Here is an 18,730-nt window from a genome sequence, read left to right as displayed (position 1 = left end):
GAACATCTTGATCAGGACCGTCTCAGTACTGTGGTGAGTACGAAAACCTGCCTGGAAGCCGTCAAAATGGCTGGTCACTGTTAAAAAGGTATTATTGAAACAGCTTTTTCAATAATCTTACTGATGAAGGGGAGGTTTGAGATGGGCCTGTAGTTCTGCAATAGTAACTTGTCCAAATTACTCTTTTTCAACAATGGCTTAATAATTGCCATTTTTAAGGCCTGGAGGAAAACACCTGACAAAAAGGATGTGTTTGTTACACGACAAAACCCTCTTAAGGAAACCTTTGGGTAAAATATCAAGATAACAGGAAGAGGAACTTAGCTGATGAACAATTTCTTCTTAACCCATGTAGTTTATTTTGCAGAATTCAGCAGAATTAGTTCTAACTGGAAACTGTTTTGGCACTGAACCTGACAATGATCTACAAACTGGTCTTCTAATACCTTGTATTTTCTCAGCAAATTCATTGCAGGCCTTGGAGTTCAGCTGCCACAGACACCGGAGGGTTTGTTTGTACATTTTAACGTATGACGCTGTGGCAGAAGCAGCTTCAGTGCCCTGAATCATGTACAGAACACCTTGTGCAAGGCTAAACCACAGTTCAGCAGCCAACCCCAGAGACACTTACCTACTATCGATGGCTTTGCAGCAATCCCTCATACTGAGCAAGCATGAAGCGACAGTGGAGAGGAAAACTCCCCTTTAACAGGGAGGAAAACATCCAGCAGAACCAGGCTCAGTGTGTCATCTGCCTTGACCGACAGAAGGTTAGAGAAGACAGAGTAGGCACACACAAAAAGCACAGAAGCACACATTGATCCAGAAATCCTTTCTATGTTACATGGTAATAAAAAATATACTACAAAAAATACTATGAATAATTAAATATGCAGGTATTGGTAATATGTACACTTGAGACATATATTTGATACAATTATCAACTGAGGATATATTCAGTTTGTGTCTGACTTTTAATATTCTCATTTTGATCCAGGGCATTTGACAAACATTTTAGGCTCAAGCCACAGAGGCTCAGATCTAACAAAGTCCTAGCAGCCATTTCCAGTAATAACAACCACAACAGCTATCATCCAGCTATAACTCTGCTGAAGTCCTTTTGTTGCCAGTTATGGATCAAAGACATCGTCTTCCACTAACTTCTAAATGACCACCAGTATAAATCTTTGCGAACTCCAAACCTGCTGGCTCATGTTCTGGAATGCTGCCAGAACAGATTTTTGCTGCTCCATCTGGTTAAGGGGTCACTTTCTGACTCATGGGGAGGAGTTCAGGTATCTTACTGTCATTAACAAGTGATGATGCAATAGATGCAATAATGCAAATGATGATGTCTAGACAGATTAAATCATGGTCTGCAGTGATACAGCTGTTGTTCTGGTCTATTTTGGAGCCAAAATGTAAAGCTCTCGATTTAGAGACCCACCTAGTATTCAGCCAAGCTCAGCCAAATTCTCAAATTTGGCTGAGTTATACTCACTCATTGGGGTGTTGCGCAAGTCTGTGCAGACTGGGTACAAGCCCAGGGAAGCACTGTAGACGTTTAAACTTAACACAGACGTAGGTGCAGTACTCATCCAAAAACATGGGGAGCAGTACTCGACATCACCAGTGGAAATGCAATAGAAGAGAAGAAACTGTTAATGTCACACACACACAATGGCTGCTTGCAGTATCATAAACAATCAAGATGAATAGTTGGTGTGTCTATGTCAGCTAATCAGAAATAAACCAAGCCTTAGAGACATAGAAGATGGTATGTTCACCCGTTGCATACAGGAAGGCGTGAAGATGGGGAATACAGCCCAGGGATCTTTTTATATTAAATGTTTTAAAAAGCACATTGCTTTACTAAATAAAAGCTAACTGCTTTACATACCATGGGTTGCTGTTTTAGACTTGATTTACGCTGCAAGTGATGGAAACAAAAGTCAAAATCCTTGTTCTTGTCCACAAACTTGGCCATTAAATTCACCCCTAAAAATATGCCAATAATAGGTTTAAGGTGTTTTCAGTTACAGAATAAACAGTAACAAAATTGCATTTAACAAAGCTGTACCAATTGCAACCTCTGTGCCAGTTTATGTCAGTACAGGCAAACTTTCTCAGTGAGAACTCCTTTGATTTCCTCCATTTTGAAAGAAACTTGCGCAAGTTGCAAAAACTCGGAGGTGCACAACCTCACATCGCGACAAGCACATGTGGCCCTCGTCCGGCGGCGGTTATGGCATGATTGTGTCACTTTTGATGTGTGCGCCCTAACCAGTGCATCTAGTATAAACAAATCTAGCTTAAAGGGGGTGAAACAAGCCTCCTGGCTGTAAATAGGGTGAAGACCTCTATCATCTGGTGTGGCGGTGCTTTTCCTGCACTCTTAAGTAAATGGGCTATTCAATTCAATTTTCAATTAAATTTTATTTATATAGCGCCAATTCATGAAACATGTCATCTCGGGGCACTTTACAAAGTCCAAATCAAACATATTATACAACTATCTAATCAGGATTTCCCTGAGCGCCTTCCTTTGGGGTTTTGGGGCACCTTTCACTGGAAGGAGAGTCCAAGATGGACCCAGGATGAGTTTAAGAGCGTCAGAGTTAATTATGTAACCACATGGATAAACAGATAACAAATTAAGCGACCCAATCGATATATTTTTTATTGGTCTCTTTGTGAGGTGTTTGCTTTGCAGCATGGTTGCTATAGCAACAGGCATGGCTTTAACACTACATCTGAACAAAAAAACATGTCACAGGGTTTCTGTATGGGTAAAACCAACCCCTTGAGACAGGAATGAACCAGATTCATATTTTACATACAGCGAGTGGGCTATTTGGGCGCCTGAGATTAAACTAGCCCTTTTTAGTGTCACAGGATAAGATGGCTCAGCTGGGATTCTGACTCAAGTTCTCTCCTAAAATTAAGTTAATGTTCTCTCCAGTCACGATGAAATACACCCCCACCCACCCCCCATTTCATACAAACACTGCATGCTGTTCCTTCTTCCCACAGGACTTTCTCATCAAATACAGCAAAACATCCCCCCACGGGTTCCCCAAGCTGATGTCTTTATCCATCAGAGACATTGTCTTGATTAACACCAGCATGGAGCTTTTAGAGCCTGACAGGAGCTCTTGTTTAAGATTTTACTTTTGGAGAGAAAAGAGGTTGAGGATATCTGGCACAACAACAGACACGATTCACGCTCTGCTGCTGAAGATTGCCTGCAGACGCAGCACAAAGATACAAGCGTGGCCTGTTTTCTTCTGTGCCATTAGAAATAGCTTCCATACGCCCTTAATAAGGCCTGCCAATAGATATTACCAGGCCTTTGTTAGACAAAATTTTGCTATAAATCCATACAGGATTGATTGTTCTGGCTCCAGCATTTAGATTTCTCCTGCAAAGCATTTATTGGACCGATTTATTCAACCATCTGAACAAAGCTGCTGCTCAAAAACAGACACTTAAACTGAAAATTCACTTTAAAAATACAAGCTTCTCATAGGCAGGAATGAAATATAATTTTAATAAGGTTTGACAGGAAGAGTTTAATAATAAACAGGGATTGAACTTTAGATTGTTGAAACGTATTCCTCAGGATTGTAAAAAGTTAGAAAGAAGATTAAAAATTGAAGATGCAGGAATGTAGCGGTATTAGTACCCGTTAAGGTTGGGCGTCTTCATGTCTTCCCAGTGCATGGAACTGATCCTTGTCTTTTAGCTTCAGATACTCCACCTTGTTTCCGAGAACTGACCAAAGGTTTCCAGTGGGGTTCAGATCTGGGGACCACATTTCCAACATTTCTCTGTTCAGAGCTTTGTGCTGCTTTGTTATTACTTTAGGTGTTCGGTTATGCAGGAAAATGACCGGATCATCAACAAATTTTTTCTGGGTTGTTGGAAGAAGTTGTTCTTAGAGGAGTTTTCTACCCCTCTTTTCATTCCTGGCAGTCTTCTTTGGCAGAACTGGGAGTAAGCCCACTTACCTTGGATGAGAAGCATTCCCACACATAGATTGGATCTGAATGCATTGCTATTGGCACCACACAGGACTCATGGTAGCTCTACCCCTTTTCTTTCTCCAGACTAATGATTTTTTAGATCTAAACTCAAGCCTAACCTTATCTAGAAGTTCTTGATGATCTAAAAAGCTGTTTAACTGCAATGTTTTCAGCAGCTGTAAGTTTTTTCAAAGTTCAGAACAGGTGTAACAATATGTTGTGACACAAGATCTTGCAAAAATGCTGCAGTATTTTTGGTCAAACTTACATTTAAAAGTGAGCTAATGGGAGACCTGGATATGAAGTAAGAGTCTGGCTGACAGCTGATGACCCCAAAGATGACCTCTGCTGAGTTTTTTTTTGTCCTGATGCAAAACTCAAAGGTAGTGCAGTTTTCTAAAAAGACTTTACTCCAGATAAAAACGTGGGCGAGTTGCAATACAATTCAATAATGCGTTTACATACAAACAAATATGTAAATTCTTTCTTTTAAATATGTTGCTCCACATCTACATTCATCCTCTCAAATCCTGTTAGACATATACAGACTGAACTACTGTCCTTAATTTTAGTTTATTTTGATTTTGTTCTGGTTGTTTGTGATTTTAACTTCCATAATGACCACAAATGGATTGAAGTGTTAAAGAACTTTGTCAGAATTTTTATAATTATGGACTGACCCAACAGAACCCACACATAATTGTGGACACACTTTGGACTTAATCATTTATACAGGACTAATTACCTCTGACATGAGAATGGCAGACCAGAGGTACCCACTATGAAGAGAAAAAAGAGAGAGAGAACTGAGTTTAAATAACAAACAATGCAAATTGGGGAACAGTAGGAGAACTCAGCCTTACATAGTGTTGCATAGTCTGCTCATTAAGCGACTTTGGGCTTGTTTTGGTATATTTCAATTAGTTAATTTATATCTTATTTCCTTTTTTTCAATTAAATCAGTTGATTGCCGTGACCAACAACAATTGACCTTAAAGCATGCAAATAGTCCTTAGCATCTAATAAGACTCATGTTTGAGTCATAGACAGATATCAGTTCCTTTACAGAAGATGTAATTACTTTGCAGTTGCATGAGTGTATCACACAAATGTTCCGTCATTTAATTCAATTCAATTCAATTCAATTCAATTTTATTTATATAGCGCCAACTCATGAAACATGTCATCTCAAGGCACTTTACAAAATCAAGTTCAATCATATTATACAGATTGGGTCAGATTATACAGATTGGTCAAAATGTCCTATATAAGTAAACCAGTTGATTGCATCAAAGTCCCGACAAGCAGCATTCACTCCTGGGGAAGCGTAGAGCCACAGGGAGAGTCGTCTGCATTGTACATGGCTTTGCTGCAATCCCTCATACTGAGCAAGCATGAAGCGACAGTGGGAAGAAAAACATTCCCATTAACGGGAAGGAAAACCTCCGGCAGAACCGGGCTCAGTATGAACGGTCATCTGCCTCGACCGACTGGGGTTACAGAAGACAGAGCAGAGACACAACAAGAGAGACAAAAAAGCACAGAAGCACACATTGATCTAGTAATCTGTTCTACATTAGATGGTAGTAGCGGGTGAGCCGTCCTCTCTGGATGATGTCACAGTTAACAGAACGCCAGACCAGGTGTACCTACTATGAAGAAAAAGAGAGAGAGCAAAAAGTTAAAAGCTGAAATGACAACAGTCATTTCAATGTAAGACAATGCAAAACTGGAGAACAGTAGACTGAAGAACAGTAGAAATCAGTAGAGTGAGAAAATTAGACCCTGATGTCCTCCAGCAGCCTAGGCCTATCACAGCACAACTATAGAGATAGCTCAGGGTAACATGAGCCACTCTAACTATAAGCTTTGTCAAAAAGGAAAGTTTTAAGATTAGTCTTAAAAATAGATAGGGTGTCTGCCTCACGGACCAAAACTGGGAGTTTGTTCCACAGGAGAGGAGCCTGATAGCTAAAGGATCTGCCTCCCATTCTACTTTTAGAGACTCTAGGAACCACCAGCAGACCTGCAGTCTGAGAGCGAAGTGCTCTGTTAGGAACATACGGGGTAATCAGAGCTCTGATATACGATGGAGCTTGATTATTAAGGGCTTTATACGTTAGAAGAAGAATTTTAAATTCTATTCTTGATTTAACAGGAAGCCAATGAAGGGAAGCTAAAATTGGAGAAATATGATCCCTCTTGTTGATTTTCATCAGAACTCTTGCCGCAGCATTTTGGATCAGCTGAAGACTTCGAACTGCATTTTGTGGACTTCCTGATAGTAAAGAATTACAATAGTCCAGCCTTGAAGTAACAAATGCATGGACTAGTTTTTCAGCATCACCCCTGGACAGAATGTTTCTAATTTTGGCGATATTCCTGAGGTGAAAAAAGGAAACTCTGGAAACCTGTTTATTATGGGATTTAAATGACATGTCTTGGTCAAAAACAACACCAAGATTTTTAACTTTATTACCAGAGGCCAAGTTAATGCCATCCAGATTAAGTGATTGATTAAGAACTTTATTTTTTGAAGACTCTGGCCCAAAGATTACAACTTCTGTCTTGTCAGAATTTAAATGCAGGAAATTTAAAGTCATCCAGCTTTTGATGTCATCAAGACATGACTGCAGTCGAAGTAACTGATTGGATTCATCAGGATTTATGGATAAATATAGCTGAGTGTCATCAGCATAACAGTGGAAATTAATCCCATGCTGTCTGATAATTTTGCCAATCGGAAGCATATATATAGTAAATAGAATTGGTCCAAGGACTGAACCCTGTGGTTAGGGATGGGAATCGAAAACCGGTTCCTGTTCAGAACCGGTTCCGTGTTTTTCAATTCCGTGGCACCGTTTGGCAGCTCGCTTAACGATTCTCTTTTCGATTCCGTTGTGCTGCGGCTCTGAGCAAGTTACGCAGGTTACGTCATGTTTTTACGCAAGTTATGTCACATTTTTTACGCAAGTTACGCACACGGCATCCAGTAAGCAAGTACGACGTGACCAGGCGAAAAACAAACAAAAAAAAAATGCCGCCCCATCGGGTGAGCGGTCGAAGGTTTGACTTCATTTTAAGGAAGAGAAAGATGGCAACGAGACGCTTTGCAATCACTGCAAAATGGCGTATACATCCGCGAGAGGAAATAGATCCAACTGGCAGAAACACCTGCGCACACAACATGGCATACAATTTAATGAATGCCGTGTTTTTGATTCTTACCGGACAGAAGCTAAAGTTACGACCAGCATGGAAGGCAGCTGGTGGTAAGTAGCTAGTTTTACATCACTGGCTGTGCTTAATGTGGTTCCCAGTAAATCATATGCCATCTCTGGAAATAAACCAATTTCCTATCTCTCTTTGGGGTTATTAAGGGAGTGTGCCTTTCTCGTTAATCCAGCCCTTCATTGGTAGCATGTTTATTTAGAACTACTGGTAGCTGTTATTCTTACATGATTCTAGGCATTGCAGTGGATGTAACGAAACATGCTATGAAGTTGCTCCGCAGTACAGGGAGCGAGAGAAAGGTGACGCTTGTTTATTTAAATCAGGGGGAGATGAGGTTATTTACCTAAATTGTACAGTAATGCTTTTTCATTAAACGGATGGCTTCACCATTAGATTTAGATGACTGAGGTTATCTAAAGAGAGATTAATAAGCAACTGTCACAACAAACTTAAATTTTCTTGTATTCTAAAAAACTTATCTACTGTATTTAAGTTTGTTCTTATATTCCTTTTTTTATTTAAACAAATATAAATGTTACTCCAGTTGCACATTTGCTGTGGACATCACGACCTTGTTAGTTTGTAAGGTCGTGTGATAGTTAAGTAAACAAAGTTGATGCTCATCATCAAACTGTTTGTTCTCCCTTTTTCCCCAAATTGGAATCGAAAATAGAATCGAAAAGGAATCGAATCGTTTCACAGAATCGATCAGGGAATCGGAATTGTGAAAATCTTTTCAATTCCCAACCCTACCTGTGGTACTCCACAGGTGACCCTAGAGTTTGAAGAAGATTTATTATTAACATGAACAAACTGGAATCTGTCCGACAGATAAGATTTAAACCAGCCTAATGCTTTCCCCTTAATCCCTACAGTATGCTCAAGTCTTTGTAGGAGAATATTGTGATCAACTGTATTAAATGCAGCACTGAGATCTAACAGGACAAGTATAGACACAAGTCCATTATCTGAGGCCATGAGAATATCATTGGTGACCTTCACCAGAGCTGTTTCAGTGCTATGATGAGCTCTAAAGCCTGACTGAAACTCCTCAAGTAGGTCATTACTTTGTAAATGTTCACATAGTTGATTAGCAACTACTTTCTCAAGACTTTTAGTTAAGAAAAGAAGATTAGATATAGGTCTGTAATTTACTAACTCATCTTGATCAAGAGATGGTTTCTTAAGTAAAGGTTTAATAACAGCTACTTTAAAAGCCTGTGGTACATATCCATTTACCAAGGATAGATTAATCATGTCTTAAATAGGACCACTGATCAGAGGGAATACCTCCTTAAACAACTTGGTTGGGATTGGGTCTAACATACAGGTAGAAGGTTTAGATGAAGCTAAAATTTTAGATAGCTCAGAAAGCTCTACTACTTTTAAACAGTTCAGACACTGCGCAGGTTCTAAGGATTCCTCCAATGCTGCCTCACTTACTGAGGACGAGGTAATCATGTTTGGGAGGATGCCAATTATTTTATTTTTAATGGAATCAATTTTGTTTATGAAGAATCCCATAAAATCATTACTGCTAAGAGCTAAGGGAATGGATGGATCAACAGAGCTGTGGCTCTGGGTAAGTTTGGCAACTGTATTGAAGAGAAATCTAGGATTATTCTTATTCTCCTCAATTAATGATGAAAAATATGCTGCTCTAACTCTGCGAAGGGTCTTGTTATACAACAATAGACTGTCCCTCCAGATTAGGTAGGATTCCTCTTGGTGTGTAGAGCGCCATTTTCTCTCCAATTTCCTAACATTGTGCTTCAAGGAACGCAGCTCTGAATTAAACCAAGGGGCCAGCTTCCTGTGAATAATCACCTTCTTTTTCAAGGGAGCAACATTTTGTAATGCAGAACGCAATGACGAAGTCATACCGTTTACAAAGACATCTATTTGTGAATTGGAAGAAACAACATTGCTGCCATCTACAGGGCATTTCTGCAATACGGAGGATATTAAAAAGGGGACAGACTCTTTAAGTTTTGATACAGCATTATCCGATAAAGATCTACTATAATGAAACCCTCTTTTGGGGGTGGAGAACTCAGTTAGATTAAACTCAAATGTTATTAAAAAATGATCAGATAGGACAGGGTTGTGAGGAAATACTGTTAATTCTTCACAATCAATGCCATATGTCAGCACAAGGTCTAAAGTATGGAGCCAAGAGTGCATCGGTTTATGCACATTTTGAGCAAAACCAATTGAATCTAGGATAGTTTTAAAGGCTACACTAAGGTTATCACATTCTGTGTCAACATGGATGTTAAAATCACCCACTATAATAACCTTATCAGTATTTAACACCAAATCAGATAAGAAATCTGACAACTCATCCATAAACTGAGTGTAAGGGCCTGGTGGACGATACAAAACAACAAACAGAAGAGGTTTTATTGCTTTGCAGTTTGGATGAGGGAAACTGAGGGTTAAATGTTCAAAAGAACTGTAGTTATTAATTGGCCTGGGACTAATTAATAAATCAGACTGAAAGATGGTTGCCACTCCTCCTCCTCTTCCCACAGATCTGGGAATGTGGAAATTTGAATAATTGGAGGGAGTTGACTCATTTATACTAACGTAGTCCTCTTGTACCCAGGTTTCTGTGAGACAAAACAAATCAATCTGTTTATCAGAAATTAATTCGTTAACTAACAAAGTCTTTGGAGGGAGAGACCTTATATCTAATAGACCACATTTAATTGTTTTATTTTTAGGTTCAAGGTGAACCGTATTGATTTTTATTAGGTTTTTATGATTTGTTCCTTTTAGATAAGTTTTTGATCTGTTAAGTTTTGGCCGTGGGAAAGACACCGTCTCAATAGGATAATGGATGGGTAACAGTACAGAAACTGCAGAGAGGTGTGTTAAACTACGGCTCTGTTTCCTGGTCTGGACCCTGGGTTGTCAGCATTTAGGAGAACTAATAAATCCGGCCAGATTTCTAGAAAGAAGAGCAGCACCATCCAAAGTAGGATGGATGCCGTCTCTCCGGATCAGACCAGGTTTTCCCCAGAAAGTTCTCCAGTTATGAATGTAGCCCATGTCGTTTTCAGGACACCACCTAGACAACCAGCGGTTGAATGATGACATGCGGCTAAACATGTCATCACTGGTCAGATCAGGCAGGGGACCAGAGAAAATTACTTTTAATAATTGATACACTCATGCAGACAGCAAAATACTGTGTAATTAATTTAAATCTTCAAGTTACAGAACTAGGGCTGCAGTGGGTAGCGCTGTTGCCTTGCAGATAGAAGGTCCTGGGTTCGAGTCGTACCCTTTCTGCATGGAGTTTGCATGTTCTCCCTGTACATGCGTGGGTTCTCTCTGGGTACTCCGGCTTCCTCACACAGACCAAAAATATGACAGTTAGGTTAATTGGCCTCTCTAAAGTGTGTGCGTGAATGGTTGTTTGTCCTGTTTGTCTCTGTGTTGCCCTGCGATAGACTGGCAACGTGTCCAGGGTGTACGTCGTCTCTTACTCAGCATGCATGAAACGACAGTGAAGAGGAAAACTCCCCTTTAACAGGGAGGAAAACCTCTAGGCTCGACAGATTGCGGGTTAGAGAAGACAGAGCAGAGATACAAGAAGCACAGAAGCACACATTGATCTAGGGATCTTTTCTAAGTTATATGATAATGGCAGATGATCTCCCTCCCCTGAATGGTGTTAAAGTTACGTAGGTCATATATATCCCGTTTACACTACTCTTTTTTTAAAGGAGAACTCCGGTCAAACTCAGAATTCAAACTGCTTAAAGTACTTTAAATATAAAATTATTACATACTGTTCAATAAATGATAAGCTTTTTTAATTAAGAGTAATTTTCATTTGAAGGTCCTTCTATGGCGGCAGCCATCTTTGTGAAGAACACTACTGCCACCTTCCAGTCTGTGACGTCAGATCGCGGGACCGGCTGTAAAGCAAGTCCCAATGCCCTATCTGTCCCCTTGTAAATAAATATCCGTTTTCATGCCAAAATATTTTTTTAAACCTCTTAAACAAAGATAGACATGGTTTTAAGCATTTAAGTTTAAATGAATACAAATTTTACATTTTAGAGACATAAAAAGAAAACAAATAAACATTAAAGTACGGTTTATGGGTTGGGTTCTGCAATGTTATAAGATGAGTATAAAACTAATCTTTAGAACCAATCTCTGCTCAAAATGGTGATCTGCACCGCCTAATCTACTTTTAGCAGTTATCAGTTATTGCAACCGTAAACTGCAGAAAATACAGGCAGAGCTGCTCTTTCTGAGTTTACTCTCTGCTGTCAGGATGAGCTGCAGCACGTTATGAGGCGGAGGGACATTTCGGCATCACTTAGTTTAGATCCAAAACAAGCCACTTCACGTTCAGAAACAAGCCCAAAAAAAAAAACTGCAACCCGCAACTCATGAAATTTACAAGCGACTTTAGAAAAAATAAGACCAAAGTTGCATAAAATAAGGGGGCTTCGCAGCAGTGAGCATGCTTTTTAAGTGTGTTGTATCCCTCCGCCACTCTGGTCGGTACACAAATGTTCCAGCAAATTCTACATTATGAAAAAGAAAAACATACTAAAAAGTCTGACTCTCATGTCATCTTGAAGACATTTTTCTTCTAAATGTTGGCTACAGACGACGTGTTTTCTCTCTGGCCAGAAGCACAATGGCAAATCCTCCCTCTTCAAGTAGGTAATCCAAAAAAAGAACCCGGTGGATCATGAATCGGTAAAGTGAAAAAAAAACGAATGTTTTTTCTACTTTCACCCAATGTATTGGAACATCCAGCTGCCATGCAAGTGAGCATTGTTGCTTCAACAATAGCTCTCGCGAATTTCAATAATGAAGTCCTCTGGAAATCCAAAATAATTGTTTCTGTTTGCAGCTGTGTACAACGGCTCCTATTGAGTTTGCTTGTAAAACGCGGAGAACTACCGTCGGCTCTCCGCGATTCTACGTCAGAGGATGTGATGTCAGGTGGCCATTATTGCCTATATTTGGGCAATAATGGCCACCCCCATACACAGTGATCCAGACAACAATTTATGCTTTTCTTTTCTTATTGATTAATGCTAAATTCATTAACCACATTATTAACCACAAACGTATTAGTTTTAGGTATAGCTAATGATCCCCTGATTTTTCCTTGTTGACCAGACTTCCCCTTTAACCGTGCCGGGACCGGTCCGAGCTCGGTAACTGAGATAACTATCGAGTGTAAATGGAAAGCAAACTGAACTTAACCGAGCCAGACACAACCGGACCGCGCTAAACCTATACCAGTTCCATGTGTGAGCTCGGCCTGGTTTTTTAGCGGCCCAGTTCTCTTATAACAAAGAGCGCATGAGCAGACCACGTCATCTCCTTAAAGTCAGCTGACTTTCTGCGTTTTTTCCGGCTTGTCTGGCTTCACATCCTGATTCACACTCCATTCCAGTAATTGGCGATAACGCCCCTCCGAAAGTTGCTTGCCAAGCACCATAAAACAAAAGAAGAAGAACTGTAAACAACAATCGAAATCTTCTCCACGCTACATTTTAAAGAATGGCTTGAAAAGACCGTGGTGCAATCTGGGATGACGCCGAGACTGAGGTTGTTATTACAATTTGGGCACAGGACGCTATCCAGGCGATGTTGGAAGGTGCTAAACACTATCACAAAGTTTTCCAAAAAATTTCGGACGAAATGAAGGTGAGGGGATACGACCGAGACCCGAAACAGTGCCGAGAGAAGATTAAAAAACTTAGGACACAATACAAGAAGGTTCTGGACCACAACAACAGATCAGGGGGAGGAAGAAAAAGTTGGAAATTCTATAGTGCCATGGATGAAGTGTTAGGCCTCCGTGCATCGTCGAGGCCTCCAGTGCTTTTGGAGACCTCTACTCTGAACTCCGCAGCAACAAGTAGGTTCCCGAAAATCATAATTTTTTTATTCTGATGATCTACTAATCTACTAAGAAATGTCTGTTGTAGGCCTATATTTATATAAGACGTGGCAAATAAATACTAGCTGGCTTATCATGAGTAGGCTAACCAAAAACTTAGTTCTCCAAATCCACACTAGTGATATTTGAAAACTAAAAAGAGGTCAATACTCTGTACCTGTACTTTTTCATTCAAGTACAGGATGATAATGCAACGTCCGACAATGAGGAGCAGTATGAGAACCTGTACAGCACACAGGATGGTAAGTAGGCTCTACACCATTTCCACATTTATGCTTCAACAACTTTTTTATTTATTATTTTAATAACAGTATTATTAAAAGGCCAAATGTGCTGCCATTATAAAATGTGTCAAATTTAATCTTTATATTATTTTTCTCTATCAAATTTAAACATTTATCATATTTTTATTCTTATAATACGGCATTAAAGGAAGTAGCTCTACTTGTAAATTAATTAAATTGAAAGAGTGAGCATGTATTTCAAATTAAATATTTATCAACTGTCTTTGCTTTTTATTGCAGAGATGGATGATGAACAATCTTTGAATGGGTCGATAGCTAGTTTTATTTCTGAGGAGCCAGGAGGAAGTCGCATTGCTGAAGTTCCTGTTGCTGAGGCTCCTGAAGTAAATGTTAGACCCAAGAAGAAGAACAAAATAGTAAAAGCCCTAGATTCTACCCAATGCCTTAGAGGCATTCATGAAAGCTCAAAGACATTCTGATGACCGCTGGATGGTAGCATATAAAGAACAGCAGGAGTCAGTCCAACGCCACCAACTACATCAGCTAAACATGATACAAGAAATAGAAAGAAACCAACTTCAGGTAAAAATGCATTTATTTAATTCATCAAAAATTGTAATATATGTATATTTGACATGAACGTAAATGGATTTGCTTTTTATTTTAACAGGCTGAAGAGAGAATGAGAAAATAAGAACAGGAACATGAGATGAGACTGATGCAGATGATGGTCCAACTGATGTCACAGCAACCAGCACAACTACAGCCCCTTAACCCTGCATCCCCTTTAACTTCTTTCCCCAACTTTTCTAATTATGGACCATATCAGTAATTGTAAAAGACGTAACTCAAGTTTTAGAAATTATTTACAATACATAAAATGTTTCATACAAAAATTGTTTCTGTTTTCTTTACTGACTTTTTAAAATATACCACACCGGTATTGCAAAAATATATGAGAAACTCAACTATAAAAAACTATTTACAATACATAAAATATTTCAGTCAATGTAAGGCTAATTTTGATTTGCAAAGTAACGGCAAAGAGCATTTCTCATATCGTGGGCATTGTTAATATCAGGATTATTATTTCCATTGACCAAATTGTTACTAGGTGGCTGATTTGCCTAATTGACCGACTGATCAAGGAAATCCTCTCCTTGGGTCTCACAGATATTTTGTAGGGTACAGCAGGCGGCTATGACATTCGGAACATTTGATGTCTTGTTGTCAATTTGCTTCAAAAGCCTTCTCTATCTCCCTTTTAGCCACCCAAAGGCTTTCTCTACCACCATCCTGTTACGGCTATGGATGAGGTTGTACTGTTTTTTGGGTTTCATTTGTCCTTGCATTTTCTGGATAAGGCTTCATTAGCCAGGGTAAGATCGGCAAGTATAACGGGAGGTACCATAACGCCATCAATTTCAGTTTGAAGATGAGGGAACACACCATTTTCCCTAAACTGGTATAGATGGGAGTTAACTAAAACACGAGCATCATGAGTGCTTCCTGGCCATCCAATACAGAGATCTCTTAACATATACCTGTCGTCTACAAGTGCTTGCATATTAATACTATACCAGCCATTTATATTAAAATAATCAACTCGGCTCTCCGTTGCGGCGACAATGGGTATGTGTGAGCTATCAATAGCACCTATGCAAGTAGGGTATCCCCATTTTTCTTTAAATGACTCCATAATATTGGTAGCCTCTATATCAGTGGGTAGCTTCACAAACTGTGGTGTCAGATGATAACATATTGCCTCACAAACATCCTTGACAAAGGTGTACAGTGAGGCTCTAAATATTCCAAAAAGGTGAGCAATGGTCCGATAATCTGATGTGGTTCCAAGAAACCACAATACAGCACCAACTCTCTGCTCCACAGGTATAGGCTGTCGCATCCTGGTTTCTGCCTTGGAGATATAAGGCCTGAGAGACTCACAAAGCCATTGGAAGGTTCTGTAGCTAATTCTGAAAAAAATTAATTTCACAATATTATCGTTACAGTTATTATACGCAGTTCTTTGCACATTTTTCACCTTATTAATTCGGCAATCAATCAAAACAAATAATGGTGTCATTAATTTCATTGCTTTATTAATAACTTAAACAAAACAATAGCCTATCATATAAAAATGGGAGAAAATCAGCTATTTTCTTCTGTAATTATTACCTGAAGTTTTCCATCCATTGCTGAGGGTTGAATGTCACTCTTACTATATACAGCCACCAGTGTTCGCTCCGCTCTCTCATCCAAACAGTTCTGTATGCGCAACAAAAATAAGGGAGACTTAAATAAAACCGAATAATAAAAAATTAAACGTGAACAGCTGATGGAAGCAATCATGAAACTGTAGACATTCTTAAAAATACTAGCGTCGAAGGGAAGCTAAAATAGGAGAAATATGATCTCTCTTTTTCATTTTTAACAGAGCTGTTACTGCAGCGTTTTGGATCAGCTGAAGACTTTGAACTGCATTTTGTAGACTTTCTAATAGTTAGGAATGACAATAGTCCAGCCTTGAAGTAACAAATGCATACAAAATTTTTTAGCATCATTCCTAATTATAATATTTAATAATATATTTGGCAATATTCTGGAGGTGAAAAAAGGAAACCTTGGAAACTTGTTTAATATGGTATTTAAATTACAAGTTTTTTTAATTTATTACCGAAGGCCAATTTAATAACATCAAAATTATGTGACTGATTAAGAAGTATATTTTTTAAGGACTCTGTGCCAAATATGACAACTGCTGTCTTGTCAGAATTTAAAAGCAGAAAATATAAAGTCATCCAGGTTTTGATATCTTCAAAACATGCCTGTAGTCAAAGTAATTGATTGGAGAGTGTCATCAGCATAATAGTATATATATATATATATATATATATATATATATATATATATATATATATATATATATATATATATACACTATTATGCTGATTTTTTTTTCAAACAATTATTGCACACTTCCTGTAAATGGTATAAACTTCGTTTCACTTCTCAAATATCACTGTGTTTGTCTCCTATATGTTATATTTAACTGATTTTTTTATCCTAAGAACCAATAATTTATGAAGGAAAATCATTGAAATTAACAAGGTTGCCCAAACTTTTGCAGACCACTGTAATTGGCCCAAGGACTGAACCCTTTGGTACTCTACAAGTGACCCTAGAGTTTACATGAACAAACTGGAGTCCAGTTTGTTATATTATTTAAATATTCAAATTATATAAAGTTCTAACAAAATACATCCAGATCCAATTCATTGTAAAATGTCAGCTAGAAAGAGCTGCATTTTAATAGGATGAAACCTTTATCAGAACCAGGGCCTGAAATTATTACAAACACAGCAGACAAATGTAAGAAGACTCAATTTCTTCTTGTAGCAGTGTGTGTGCTGATTAGATTGGTAGGGATTTCAGCTGTTTTTGGCTGAGTGTGGCTCTGCTAATGTTTTGGTTTTCTTCAGACGCACAATAGACGTGTGGATGGAGAAAATGGGGCTAGACATGAACCCTGGATGTCAAACTATTTATAGTTTCTTTTTTTAATCTCTCAGGTATCAGATTATATGTGAAAAAGGAACCCTTCTCTGGCTAGTAAACTATTACCTTAAAAACTCCAAAGTTACGAGCTTTAAGCATTTGTATCAGATATTTGCTGCTGTCACCTGTCTATCTAATTATATTCACTCCAATCACTTTCAACTTTGGCAGCATCTGTTCTTCCAGTCCTGTGAAGTTCCTCAGGCAGTATTTATTACCCATCACATTGTGTAGCCATTGTGAGCGGCTCTCCCTCAGTCTGAAGGGGCTTCATTTCTTGTCAAACTTCAGACCAGCCTCACAGCTCTGCAGGATGGCTCCGAAGCTCACCCTCTCATTTGTGACAGAGTTTGGTGATGGGAGTCTGTCAGAGGCCTGTGGGAGGTAGGGTGGGTGAGGGGAGTGAAATGAGAGGGTGTGGAGCGCTCTGTCAGTTCAGTAGTGGAGACATCAACGAGGCCTCAAACAACGCGGCACATCAGAAGATGGTGCACGACAGGGTGGCCCTAAAGCAGAACGCCTAGACCGGGACCAATCCAGGTGTAGGCTGTTTGATTGAGTCAAACAAACTTTCCCGTGGATCCTTTCAAACACTTTATATTCCCCAGATTTTCTCTCTGTTCTCCTGTGTATAAAAGGCAAATTAACAAAAAAGGAGAAAATAAAAGAAAGGCCCACGCATCTTTCCTTCGTCTCACACTTTGTCTCCCCATCCCTTTCTCTTCCCTGTGTTACCAAGGAGAGGGGCTGCCGTCGCCCACTCCTGCTAGGAGGGGGTGATGCAAAAAGCACTTCAGTCTCTTCTCGCTCCCACTCATGATGGGCTTGGCACAAGAAGAAAGAGAAGTGAAAGCTGTGTGGGGAGAGAGGAGTGTAAGCCCTCCATGTTTGAGATTTACATTGCTACATTAAAAGCCAGGATTGCTGGGGGCCCATGCCAGCATGGTGAGGAGTGGGAAGGGGGGGGGTTCTTTATACCAGCTCTATCTGTGAGAAAATGGCAGTCTCAGCTGCTGCCAGGGGAAGCACGCTTTGTGTCCTCTTTCCTTGGTGGTTGATTTGACTGTTTGCTGTGATCAGGGCCAAATCACTGCTCACTTCTGGCCAGTCTGCTTGGTAATTCTGTTAACGCAGTACCTGCCGGATCTGTGGAATTATGATTCTATAGTTTTTAGGGATTGCTGCAAAGCCATGGACAATGTAGACAACTATCCCTGTGGCTCTATGCTCTTTCATGAGGGGTGAATGCTGCTTGTCAAGACTTGATGCAATCTACTGGGTTTCCTTAGATAGGAAACTTTTTGACCAATTTGTATAATCTGATTGAATTTGACTTTGGAAAGTGCCTTGAGATGACATGTATCATGAATTGGCGCTACATAAATACAATTGAATTTAATAGTTTTGTTTTTCCCTATTTCTTATTTTCCAGCAAATTACAACCAGAGATTTTACAAACTAGTTGTGTTATGTCATGAGTTGTAAGGTTGAAACAGGGATCAACTTGTAGACAGGAAAGGAACTTGGGATCAGCCCAAGTAATGCAATGCAAAAACTCCCAACCAGGCATGAGGAAAACAGGACATGATCTACAGAGAACTTGGAAAAGCAACAGAACATTGAGCTGTACAATGTAAGAATAAAGGAATGAATGTGAGATATTGGTGGGCATAAATACTGAGGGACAAGTGGAGAATGACGTTAGATTCAGGATATTAAGT

At 39.3% G+C, this 18,730-nt stretch overlaps 2 protein-coding genes and 1 long non-coding RNA gene across 8 annotated transcripts in view; 2 read left to right on the top strand and 1 right to left on the bottom strand.

Moving 5' to 3' along the window:
- The window catches only part of si:ch73-70k4.1 (FA core complex associated protein 20), a 75,607-nt gene that overhangs the window by 9,947 nt on the left and 46,930 nt on the right, over positions 1-18,730 (bottom strand). Inside the window, exon 5 of one of the 2 annotated variants that reach the window (XR_004931777.1) lies at positions 16,437-17,384. The exons of the other annotated variant lie outside the window; for it this stretch is intronic. The gene's annotated coding sequence lies outside the window, so the exon portion shown is untranslated. Of the gene's footprint in view, positions 1-16,436; positions 17,385-18,730 lie in introns of those variants that run through there. 2 annotated transcript variants of the gene reach the window in all.
- prkcz (protein kinase C, zeta) overlaps positions 1-18,730 on the top strand; it is a 229,631-nt gene that overhangs the window by 200,529 nt on the left and 10,372 nt on the right. The gene's annotated exons all lie outside the window — the stretch shown is intronic.
- On the top strand, positions 12,078-14,454 carry LOC118564346. Its single transcript, XR_004931785.1, has 3 exons — positions 12,078-13,448; positions 13,731-14,033; positions 14,122-14,454. It is a non-coding gene; the product is annotated as an uncharacterized LOC118564346 (long non-coding RNA).

The sequence above is a fragment of the Fundulus heteroclitus genome, chromosome 1, assembly GCF_011125445.2.
Source record: "Fundulus heteroclitus isolate FHET01 chromosome 1, MU-UCD_Fhet_4.1, whole genome shotgun sequence".
Classification (NCBI taxonomy): domain Eukaryota; kingdom Metazoa; phylum Chordata; class Actinopteri; order Cyprinodontiformes; family Fundulidae; genus Fundulus; species Fundulus heteroclitus.
Note: the sequence above shows the minus strand (reverse complement) of the source record. Positions and strands in the feature narration are given on the sequence as shown.